This window comes from Martes martes (genome assembly GCF_963455335.1).
Source record: "Martes martes genome assembly, chromosome: 1".
In the NCBI taxonomy this organism is placed as follows: domain Eukaryota; kingdom Metazoa; phylum Chordata; class Mammalia; order Carnivora; family Mustelidae; genus Martes; species Martes martes.
In genome coordinates this window covers 149425327-149436617 of record NC_137888.1, presented here as the reverse complement: position 1 = coordinate 149436617, position 11291 = coordinate 149425327, and the positions used below count along the sequence as shown (strand labels likewise).

Sequence of the window (11291 nt, the reverse complement as noted above, 5' to 3'; positions counted from 1 at the left end):
TCGTGAACTCCCAGGTGAATCCTGACTGAGGGGTTCCCAGTCAGGGAGAGGCGGGTCCCTAAGCTGAGGACTGCTTCCCATGGAGAAGAAATTCCCTTTCAATGCACCAGAGGGCGCACTTGCCACTTTGCCGGGAGTCCTGCCCAGCCTCTAAGGTCTTGCCTCCTGACTGGCTCTCCAGCCTTCTGGCCCCAGAGGGTTTAGCAGGGGCTGGTGGCCTCTGCTGCAGCAGAAGCAGCTGAGGCTCTGTGAGGGGTGGTTGTTCGCCGGCTGTCTTAGGGTTCCACGGAGCCAGATTCTGAGTGTCAGGTGGGGTTTTTGGTGCATTACCCCAAGATTCAGAAGGTGGGAGCCAGGGGGCTCTCAAGGGCCTTCTAGTCCAGCCACTCACAATGAAAGACAAGGAAACAGGCATGGAAAGAATCAGGTGAATGAGTGGCAGGCAGTGGTGGCTCGGGATTCCTAGACCCGATTTGGGGCCCTGCTCCCAAGAAATAAGAGGGAAAGGGGCACAAAGCTTTCTTATTGGCCCCTCTGTTCTCCAGCACCCACCCCACGTGTGAAGGAGACACCCACAGGGAGGGAAGGCACTGGACAAGAAGGCTTCCTGCAGAGACCTCTTTGCCCTGCCTCTTGGAGAGTCTTCCCCCGCTGTAGGCCACCAGGCCCCAACTTCTGTACTTCTCTTTCCCCCTCTTCACGTCAGTCAGCTTCCATCAAGGGTGCTGCCTCCCCCCAGCTCCCCCACTCCCTCGCCTTGGCCTTCCGCCCCTCAAGCCCTCCTCTGCTGTCCGTCCTCTGTGTCTTATCTGTCTTGTGACAGGTGGACTGACAGTCCCCAGAGGCCAGCAGGGAAGGAATGGGAAGCACGTCTCCCACCCCCATCCCTGCCCCACTGCCCCTGACCCACTGCTCTGCTCCACACTCATGCTAAATATAGCTGCTGTCCTGGCCTCGGCCCAGCGGCCCTGGGCTCAGGAGGGAGGCCCAGGCTCAGCCACTGGGACCCTGGGCTCCCTCACCCAACTTATCTCCTTTGTCCTTTGACCCCCCCTTCTGAGATAGCCATCCAGTCTGCCCAGCAGACTTCAGAGACCCGATGTGGGGAGAACTCTGAAGCCCGCAACCTGAGTCTCCTCACACACTCTATGTGGTTCCTTTCATCTCTGAGTTCTGATGGGAACAAAGGCAAACCGTGACTCCCAGTCCTGTCACGACCATGTGGCCTGAGCAGATGGCATGTGTGGACCATGAGCTCCACCCCACCACTGAACCCAGGAATCTCTAGAATCCCTGCTGTGGTTACGAATTGTTAGCATCACGGAATCCAGGGATGTCAGAACTGTGGACCCTCATAGGTCAAGGAACCTAACCCCTCATTGTTTCGACAGGGAAACAGAGGCCCAAAGACAGAGAAGGAGCTGTTCTGGGAGGCTCTGAAAGGTAATAGCAAGACCTGAAGCAGGTTTTCTGCCCTCTGGCCCTTCCACCCTTGTACCTGCCTGGCCCCAAACTCCTGGGGCTTCAGTTCTACGGGACAGGAACAGGGGTGGGGTGTGGGTAGAATCAGAATTGGGACCACCACACTTAGGGTTGGGCCTGAACCCCAAGAAGTGCGCCGGAGCTTGGCCTATCCAGGACTGAGCCAACCTCTCAGGGCGACCGCACCTTTGCCGCCATGTCTGGTGCTCCTTGGTTCAGTCTGCACAGGTCTCTACATCTGGGCAGATTCAGATCCGGTCTCCCCTCCTCATGTCCCCAGATTTGCCCCAAGGGCTTTCCCACTGGGTAAGACTATGGTCTGGGGCAAAGTCTGCCCTGCACCTCAGGCCCTGAGCATTGATACGTGGGGAGGTGGGCTCAGAGGCCAGCCCTGGGGAGATATTCCTGGTGCCAGATATGCCAAGACTTTTGCCCACAACAGCTAGACATGGGGTTTGTCCTAGCAATGCTGAGTCAGGCCTATGTCCTACCTTCCAGCCCCCATGTCCTCTGATCTCTCTTGTGTCTCTCTTTCTTTTGGACATTGGGCCTACCTGGGGCTTCCCTGAGAGGAATCCCTGAAGCCTGGGGAGCTCCATACCTGTATTTTAGAAATGGCAGCTCCAGGCCACCTTCTCCTGAAAGCCAGACTGGTAAGAACCTGTGTCTTCCGTGGGACTCAGGTCTGTGGCAACCACTCTGAGAGCTCCCAGGGAGCTCATGCAAATGCTCCTTTAACTTCCTCATGGACTTTTTACATCAGGGACCCCCACCCCCCACTCACCTCCTTCCTCCACCCAGAGCTGACTGTGATCTACACTCCTCTGTGAGCCATCCCACATTGCCCACAGGGGACCCCAGCCCAGAGATCCAGCCTGCTGTGGAAAGACAAAAGGCCAGGTCACTCACCTGAAGGTCCCGCTTGGCTGAGGGGATGCTCAGGTCTGTGGCAGGTGTGATCTAATGATCTCTTCGGCTTCTTGTTCAGGGCTGGTCCTGCTCTGCTGGCCTTGTTAGACGCCTTCTTGCTGCCCTGGCTCGGGTCTCTGTCCTCTGCCAGCCTAGCAGCTGCCTTTATCTTGCTGGCTAGGGGGTGGGCCAGGTGGGGGCGGGTGGGAGAGGCTAAGTTCAGAGTATGAAGTGGCTCAGTTATTTTTAGGGCTTGGGGAAGTTCCCCTTCCATCCCAGGGAATCAGTTACATGTCCTTTCTGCTGCGAGGGGAAGAGGAGTAGGGACAGCTTCATTCATTCAAGTCTCATCAGAGGACTGGGGTCAGTGACTCAGCCATAGTGTGGGGTGCAGGTGTCCCAGACTATTTTGAGGGAATGAATCAAGAGGGGCATCTGACACCTAGACAGCCCTACCCCCTTGTCCCACATGGCCCCCCTCTCTGCTCTGCACTGGTCTCTGACTATTCCTGATGTGTGTGTTCACTGTGCCAGGGGACTGGAGGCCCCCTGAGGGCAGGCCTGGGTCCTCTCCTCTGCTCCTGGCCTGGACACTTCTGAGGGTAAGCCCAGCGCTCCTTCTCCCCCATTCCCTCTGCACTAAGCATTCCCCTCTCTTGTCCTAACTCTTTGTGCCCCATCCACTGAGCTACACAATCCGGAGTGCAACTGGACTAATGGAAAGACATCTGAATTTCCAGGCTTCAACTCTTTACTAGGTCCTCGACTTATCAAAGAATTCCACAGAATGGTTCTGTGGTTTTCATAGCCAATGATCTGGGACCTTGTTTACTTTTGGACTCTTCCCTCTGACTCAGGGCCCAGGCTTTCTGGGAATGGGGGGGGGGAGGGTGGGGTGGCACATGGCGAGCTGACTGTGGTGTTATTTCTGACTCTGGAGTCATCAGCTTCCCAGTCACAGACAACTGCGGGGGGTCATGCCTCCCCCTTCTTTGCTTCCCAGAACCCAAAGTGCCAGCAGGGTCCAGAGGTTCTGGCGTTCCAACCAGGAAGGGTGAGGGGCATCAGGAAACCATCCAGAACACTCAGGAAGGGGGCGTTTTGCCCAGGTGCTGGGTCTAAGGCTGTGCAGGTGCATTCTGTGACCTGGCAGCGCAGGGTCTCCTTCTGACATCCGGATGCCTTCTGGTGCCTGGCGGTGATACCGGGCACTACTCGCTTTTTCCACTGAGTCAGCATGAGTCATGCTGCACTCACGTGGAGCCAGACAGAGGGGCGTCTAGGGACCCCTTCTCCTGCATCCACTCGCGCTTTTGGCTTCCCCCGTCCTTTTCCATCCCCCTACCTGCTCCCCAGGCTTTTTCTCATCATCTCCTTTGTTCTTATCTAATACAACTTTCCTTTTCAATATTGTCACAGGCTAGCGGCAGGTGCTGATTTACGTTTAAATTGAGTGAAATGCATTAAAATTAAAAATCCAGTTCTCCATCACACTAGCCACATTTTGAGTGCTCTGTAGAGTCATATGCCTAGTAACTACCATGCTGGACACATCCCGTGGAAAGTTCTATTCCACTGCTAATGCGATCAACACTGAAAGGAGCTCAGGAAGCTCCGAGCCAGCTACATTCCTAGTCTAGCAAGTGGGCTTTACGGGCTGCAGCCTGTTTAATGAGGATGACCAACTGCTGCCTGTCCGAGGGGTTCCCAGAATAAAGGACTTTCAGTTTTAAAGCTGGAAAACTGAAGAAAAGCAGAATGAGTCATCCCAAGTGTAGTGATCCAATGGTGCCACATCATGAAGGTGTCAATTACAAGGCCACTGAGGCATGGTTTACCAGAGCATCTTTTTTTTTTTTTTTAATTTATTAGACAGAGATCACAAGTAAGGAGAGAGGCAGGCAGAGAGAGAGGAAGGAAAGCAGGCTCCCTGCTGAGCAGGGAGACCCATGTGGGGCTCGATCCCAGGACCCTGAGATCACGACCCCAGCCGAAGGCAGAGGCTTTAACTCATTGAGCCACCCAGGCGCCCCTATCAGAGCATCTTTTAAAAAAAAGATTTTATAGGGACACCTGGGTGGCTCAGTGGGTTAAGCCTCTGCCTTCAGCTCAGGTCATGATCTCAGGGTCCTGGGATCGAGCCCCATGTTGGGCTCTCTGCTCAGCAGGGAATCTGCTTCTCCCTCTCTCTCTCTGCCTGCCTCTCTGCCTACTTGTGATCTCTCTCTCTCTCTCTCTGTTTCAAATGAATAAATAAATCTTAAAAAAAAAAAAAAGATTTTACTTATTTGACAGAGAGAGTATGCATGAGCTGGGTGAGAGGCAGAGGGAGAGGGATTCTGCTCAGCGTGGATCCCAGTCCTAGGACTCCGAGATCATGACCTGAGCCGGAAGCAGACACTTAATGAACTGAGCCACCCAGGCGCCTTTATCAGAGTAGCTTTGGTGGAGACATTGCACATCTCTCTCTTTCAGCTCCCTCAGATCATCTTGGGAATGAGGCTGGGAATAAACACACTGAGGTTGAATGGCTGTGCTGATTAATGGAACTTTGTCCAAAGGCAGAGGGGCCTTGGGGGAGGGGTGGTGGTTTCCAGGGGACGCCAGACCCACCTTCTGGAGCCCACTGCTCCTCAGTCTTGAGGGCGCCTTCCCTGGTCAGCCCCTCCCTCCACATGGGGCTCCGCCAAAGCTGGGGGTTGGTCAGAAGTTCATGGTCTCCCCGCTAAGCCGGCACGAGATGGCAGAGTGCAGTTAGGAGCTGGTGGCAGACTCACTGTCTTCAGGAGAGACAGGATCCAGGGATGATTAGGGGCCGACTGCCTGAGTGAGAATCCTACCTGTGACACTCACTAGCTGTGTGACCTTGGCAAGTTCCTGACCCCTTCTATTCCTCAGTTTCCTCATCTATAAGATGGGGACGATAATTGTGCATACCTCAAAGGGTTGCTGTGGAGAGTATACATTTTTCTCTTTCTCTCTCTCTCTCCCCCTCACACACACACACACACACAAACACACACACACACAGGGTGCATTTAGAGTAGGGTCTGGCACACTACAAGCTCAATAAATGAGCTTAACTTAAACTTAAACTTAAACTTAAACTTAAACTCATTAAGTTTTTCCTGGATCCCTGCCAACCCCAGCTTCTCCAGGTCCCAGACCCAGTGTGTCCTCTTGGTCTGAAGACAAGTGCCCTTCAAGGCTCTGGCCGGCAGTGCTGGCTTCCGTGTAGTTGGGAAGCAGACATTGGTGCCAAGGGACAGCTCTGAGCAGGCCAGGCTGGGTCTCTTCCAGGCCCGCGGGAGACAGGTCTGCTCAGCCTCTTGATAAAACCATCTGAACCCGGAACAGGGATTTTCTGCTCTGGGGGCAGCTTGGAGGATGGGCACACTGGCAGGGAGAGGGGGTGTCTCCACCCTCCTACTAGAGGAACGTGGCTACCATGTGGGAGGCGGTGGAGCGTGGGATCTGGCGTCAGACTGCTGGGATCAAATCGCCAGCCTGTCTCTTCCTATTTATATGCCCTCTGAACGTCTTTCAGTTCTCTGCTGTAGCTCAGGATCTTCCAAGAGTCGACCCCCCCCCCCCAACCCGGCCCCGGAGCATTTGGGAGCAAGTGACTTCATGGGGAGGGGAGGAATGTGCTGAGGGAGTAAAGTGAGCTGGGGGCGGGAGGAAAGTGGGTTACTACTGTGGATGGCCAGAGCTTGGTCCCACTGGGGGGCCTCTGCCAGCTGGTGCAGAATGTGTGTCACCAGGGCAAGGAGGATGGGGTGTTCACCCACTCATCCTCACCCCCGCCCGGAAGGAAGCCCCGGGCTCTCCTATCCTTCCGGCCCGCCCCTCAGACAGAGAGATACAAGGGTTCGAGGTGGGAATCTGTGAGTCTGTACAGGGACTGTTCCCTGAAGTGGAGTGAGGGGGGTATGGGGCGGGGCGGGGACCAATATGTGTGTGCCCATTTTACAGGTCAAGAAATGAAGGCTTGGAGAAGTCAGGTCAACATATGGGTGACAGGCTCAGCAAGGACTAGAACTCAGGTGCCCTGTCCCGGAGGTCAGGGTGGTCTAGCCCCTGGGGGTACTTTGTGAGGAGGGATGTGAGGGGGACAAGACAAACCTGGGTCTCACTATAGACATGGCCACCACCAAGGTGCCCAGCCCTGCCTGACAACAGAAGGAAGCCTGGAGGCGGTTGCCTCTTAATCCTTGAGCTTGAAGAATTGTTGTCAGTCCTGCACACATTCTGGGGACCCCAGAGCACTTGCAGCCAGGGAGGGGTGCCATTGGCAGCTTCCTGGGACAGGGGCCCTGCCCTTTGACCCTGTTAGCATCCTGCTGGTGAATTTCTCCTCCTCCCTTCCTTCTCCAATACTTACCAGTGCTGGGTCAGGTTCTATGCTGGACAATACCAGTACCGATACTGGGTCAGGTTCTATGCTGGACAATTCCCAGGACATGACAGCTTGTCAGCAGTAGAGCCTGTCCTGGGAGCCCACAGCTCCATGGGAACTGGACCTGGTACCAGCGTGGACAGAGGTACCAGCGTGGCACTGAGGGGCTCAAGGAGGGGAAAGCAAACTCCAAATTGGGTCCCCCGGTGTGGTTTCATGGAGGAGGTAGCCTGTGAGCTGAGTCCCCCAGATGAGGAGGCACTTGATAAGAGATGGTGGGTATTAGGGGCTGAATTGTGTCCCTCTCGAATACATATATATATATATATATATATATATATATATATATATAATTTATTTATTTATTTATTTGAGAAAGAGAGCAAATGGGGGGAAGGACAGAGGGAAAAGCGATTTCCTGCTGAGCAGAGAGCCTGACATGGGGCTCAGTCCCAAGACCCTGAGATCATGGCCTAAGCCAAAGGCAGACACTTAACTGACTGAGCCGGCCAGGTGCCCCTCAGATTCATATGTTGAAGCCTTAACTCCCAGACCTCAGAATGTAATTGTATTTGGAGAGAAGGCCTTTAAAGAAGTAATTAAGGTAAAATGAGGCCAAAAGAGTAGGGTCCTAACCCCACAGGACTAATGTCCTTTGTAACAAGAGAAAGAGACACCAGGGATGTGTGTGCACAGAGGAAAGGCCATGTGAGGACACAGGGAGAGAGGCCTCAAAAGAAAGCAAACCGGCCAGTACCTTAATCATGGACTTCAGCCTCCAGCACTGTGAGAAAATTAATTTCTGTTTTTTCAGCCACTCAGTCTGTGGAATTTTGTTCTGGCGGCCTGAGCTGATGAAGTTAGTAGGGAACAACATTTAGGTGGAAGGTACGGCCTAAGTATAGGCAGGGAAGTGGGAAAATCTGACTGAGCCCAGGGTGAGGAGGGAGATGGGTTGATACGGGAGTCCCAGAGGTCATGGGGTGAAGTTTTATCCATTTCCGCACTCCCCACACTGCAGATTAATTCGAGCAGGTCTTTGTGGGATGTAGCTGGCAGAATTCTAAAGATGGTCCTCCAAGATTCCCGTCCCTTGAGCCGGCGGGATTCTCAGGAGGTAGAACAGACAAAATCCAAGTAAAAGAGCTGTAGGGTGCCTGAGTGCCGGGTGAATTGTTTGAGGCAGCAGGCAGAAAGCTGGTCAGTGTACTCGGCGGTGAGGAGAGGGCCCTTCAGAGGCCGTCCCCAGCTGTCTGGCTTGGGGCAGTGGGTGGGCACCGGGAGTGAGGTGGAGAGCAGGGTGGCTGGCGGGGAGGGGGTGACAGGCTGTCTTTGAACCAGATGTGGGTGAGGTAGGTAGAGCCATCTTCAGGGGCCAGATAATGGGATTTGGACCTCTGGACTAGGGACAGGGACCCAGCAGCCATACGTGTGCAGAGGGGGCCGCGTTCTCCCAGAGGTCTGTGGAGAGGGGCAGGCTCAGGGGCAGATGTGGGTGAAGGTGGACTGTAGCGAAGCCGCAGAAGGAAGTGGCAGCCAGGGAGGCAGGAGAAAAACCAGGAGGGGAGCTGGTCTTGGAAGATGCTGAAGGAGGAAGGCATTTCAAGGAGGGAGGGGAGCGACAGTGTCCAGTGCTCCACAGAGTAAAGAGCAGGAAGGGGCTGCCAGGTTCACCAAGAATGCCCTTGAGGACTTTACCCGAGAGGGACCTCCAGGCTGTGGAGGGCTGCGGACGGCTTGGGCTGAGCATGTGGGGGCACCCGGGAGAGACGCTTCTGGTAAATAACTCCTCCGGTCCTCAAAGTTCTCACCGGTCTAGTGGGAACCAATATAGGAGTCAGGGCTCTGGTGAAAACGAAATCAGGGTCAGGAAAGCACTCCTGGCAAGAGAGATGCCCAGTTCCAAAAGCAGGTGGGCAAGCGGTGTTGGAAATGGCTGGTTAGGCCCCCAGTGCCCAGAAGGTGGCAGCATGTCCTCGAGGGACACTTAACCTCTCTGGACCAAGACTGCAACCAAGACTGCGTCTTAACATTTCATTTATTCATCAGCACCTGATGAACCCTGGGTGTTACTCAGCTAATGAATCACTGAGCACATCATCAAAAACTAATGATGTACTATATGTGGGCTAATTGAATTTTTTCATTTTTTTATTAAGTTCAGTTAGCCATTAGTTTTTGGTACAGTGTTCAGTGATTTGTCACTTGTGTATAACACCTAGTGCTCATCACAAGTGCCCTCCTTTTCTTTTTTTTAAAGACTTTATTTATTTATTTGACAGAGAGAGAGAGAGAGAGAGAGAGATATCACAAGTAGACAGAGAGGCAGGCAGAGAGAGAGAGGAGGGGGAAGCAGGCTTCCTGCTGAGCAGAGAGCCTGATGCAGGGTTCAATCCCAGGACCCTGAGATCATGACCTGAGCCGAAGGCAGAAGCTTAACCCACTGAGCCACCCAGGTGCCCCCCATTGAATTTAAATAATAATAATAAAAAAAAGAATGCTTTGCACAGCTACTGTGTGCTGAGCTCTGGGCTAAGCACTGAAGATTTTACATATAGATCTCTCTCTCTCTCTCTCTCTCTCTCTCTATGTCCTCATGGAGCCTACATTTTGGTTAGAGGCCGATACAACAAGCAAGTGAATTATCATCATAACTGTCAATTAACTCTCTAAACTTCAAAACTTTATCTTCTCCGAGTTCCAGGGGAACCTTTGTAGAACATGACAGATGTCCCTTCCTCCTTGAACCAAGCAGTGCCTTGCTTGTTCATGGGACAGACTGAACGAATTTTCTAAAGATGGCCCCTCCAGTATCTCCCATCCCATCCCATCTCCCTTAGAATGTGACTTTGACACTCTTCCAACAGACAGAAAGTAGTCTATATCGCCATCCTCTTGCATCCAGGCAGGGTTGTGACTGGTGGAGGGGCATTTTATGACTTCTGAGGTTGGGCCATAAAAAGCAACACAGCTTCTAGCTTCTTCTCTGGGGACAGTGGAACCCAGTCACTGCGCCGTGAAGAAGCACAAGCAGTCTGTGAAGAGATTACATAGAGATGAACCAAGGGCCCCAGCCCCTGGCCCTGCTAATTCCACCTGACAGTCAGCATAGTTGCCAGCCACGAGAGGAAGCCGGCTTAAAGTGGGTTTTCCAGTTTCCAGGCGAGTTGTCCCAGGTGACGCCATGGTGAGCAGAGACGAGCTGTCTCTGATTGTGGAACTGTGGGTAAGATGATTGCTATTGTTTTAAGCCACTTAAAACTTGAAGTAGTTTGTTATGCAGCAATAGATAGAATCAAGTCATTAAATTCATACTTACGAGCCTGTTGGGCTCTTTGCTAGGAGCTGGAGATAGAGGATAAAGAGGACAGGCACGATCTCTGCTATTATGACGTTTGCTGTCCAGCTGGGGTGACAGTGTGAACAAAGCACTATAATTTGCTGGCTAAACTTGAAGCCATGACAAGGTTACCTGGTTCCAGGCACCTCCCCTTTTTACCTTGTCTCCAGGTATAGTAACCAAATGGTTAACCTTCCTTTCCTGAGTCACTGTGAACCTCCCATGAGAAAGTGTCTATTGAGAACATCCAGGGCAGCCCCTGGGGTGACCTGGCCCATAAGCCTCCCAACTCACACCACCTCCAGAGTCCTTGCTGCAGCCCAGGCCACCGTGTCCCACCTCTGGGATGAGACCAAAGTGTGCCAGGGCTCCCAAGACTCTTAGCGAAGCAGCAGCCCCAGCTGTGTCCCGGCCCCACCTTGCAGCACTCTCTTCTTCCCTCTTTTTCCGGCCCTCAGGATGCATCAAGCTTACTCCCATTTCAGGATCTCAGTACACGTTGTTCTCTCTGCTGAGCTGCTGGGGACACCTCCTCTGCTCCCTCCCCTCCCCGAACATTTACACCAGAAGCAGGAGTATACATGGAGCTTGTCCTCCTCCTGTCCCTGTTCTGTCCTACACTGTGAGGGACCTGTGTGTATGTGAGGAGACCCCAGACTGCTGGTCCACATGGCATCATAAACTCCCCTCTCTATGGCCGCTCCCAGGCCTTGATACGTGGGCCTGGGCAGAACAGTACGCTGTCCAGTGGGTGGACCTAGAAAAGAGACTAAACTGAGTAGAAAATACCAGGGTCCTAGGTACACTGAGATGGAGAGAGACCTCTCCAAGGGGCCCAATGGGAACCCCAAAGAGAGAATATCTGTAGGGGTAGACTTCTAGGTCCAGTGGCTAAATGGGAATTATCAGGAGCGTCCTCCATGTCGGTAACTGCAGGTGGTATGGGGCTTGGGGGGTCCTCAAAGAACCTTCGAAACACCCCATGATAGAAAGAGCGGGCCTCCTGAGCCAAGCTCAGGAATCAGTGCTTCAGGAAAGTACAAGTCCTGGGATCTCTCTCCCTGTGCCATCCCCTGAACTTGGACTCTGGAGGGGTCAGAACACAAAGGGCAAGCTGGGCAGGCAGGGGAGGTGAGCAGGGTGGGATGATGGAAGAAGGCT

At 53.4% G+C, this 11291-nt stretch overlaps 1 pseudogene across 1 annotated transcript in view; it reads right to left on the bottom strand.

Moving 5' to 3' along the window:
• Positions 1 to 58: 58 nt before the first annotated feature.
• LOC308346366 (syntaxin-6-like) overlaps positions 59 to 11291 on the bottom strand; it is a 29623-nt pseudogene continuing 18390 nt past the window's right edge. The window contains exon 4 of the transcript in view: positions 59 to 298. The product of the transcript in view is annotated as a syntaxin-6-like (transcript). The remainder of the gene's footprint in view (positions 299 to 11291) is intronic.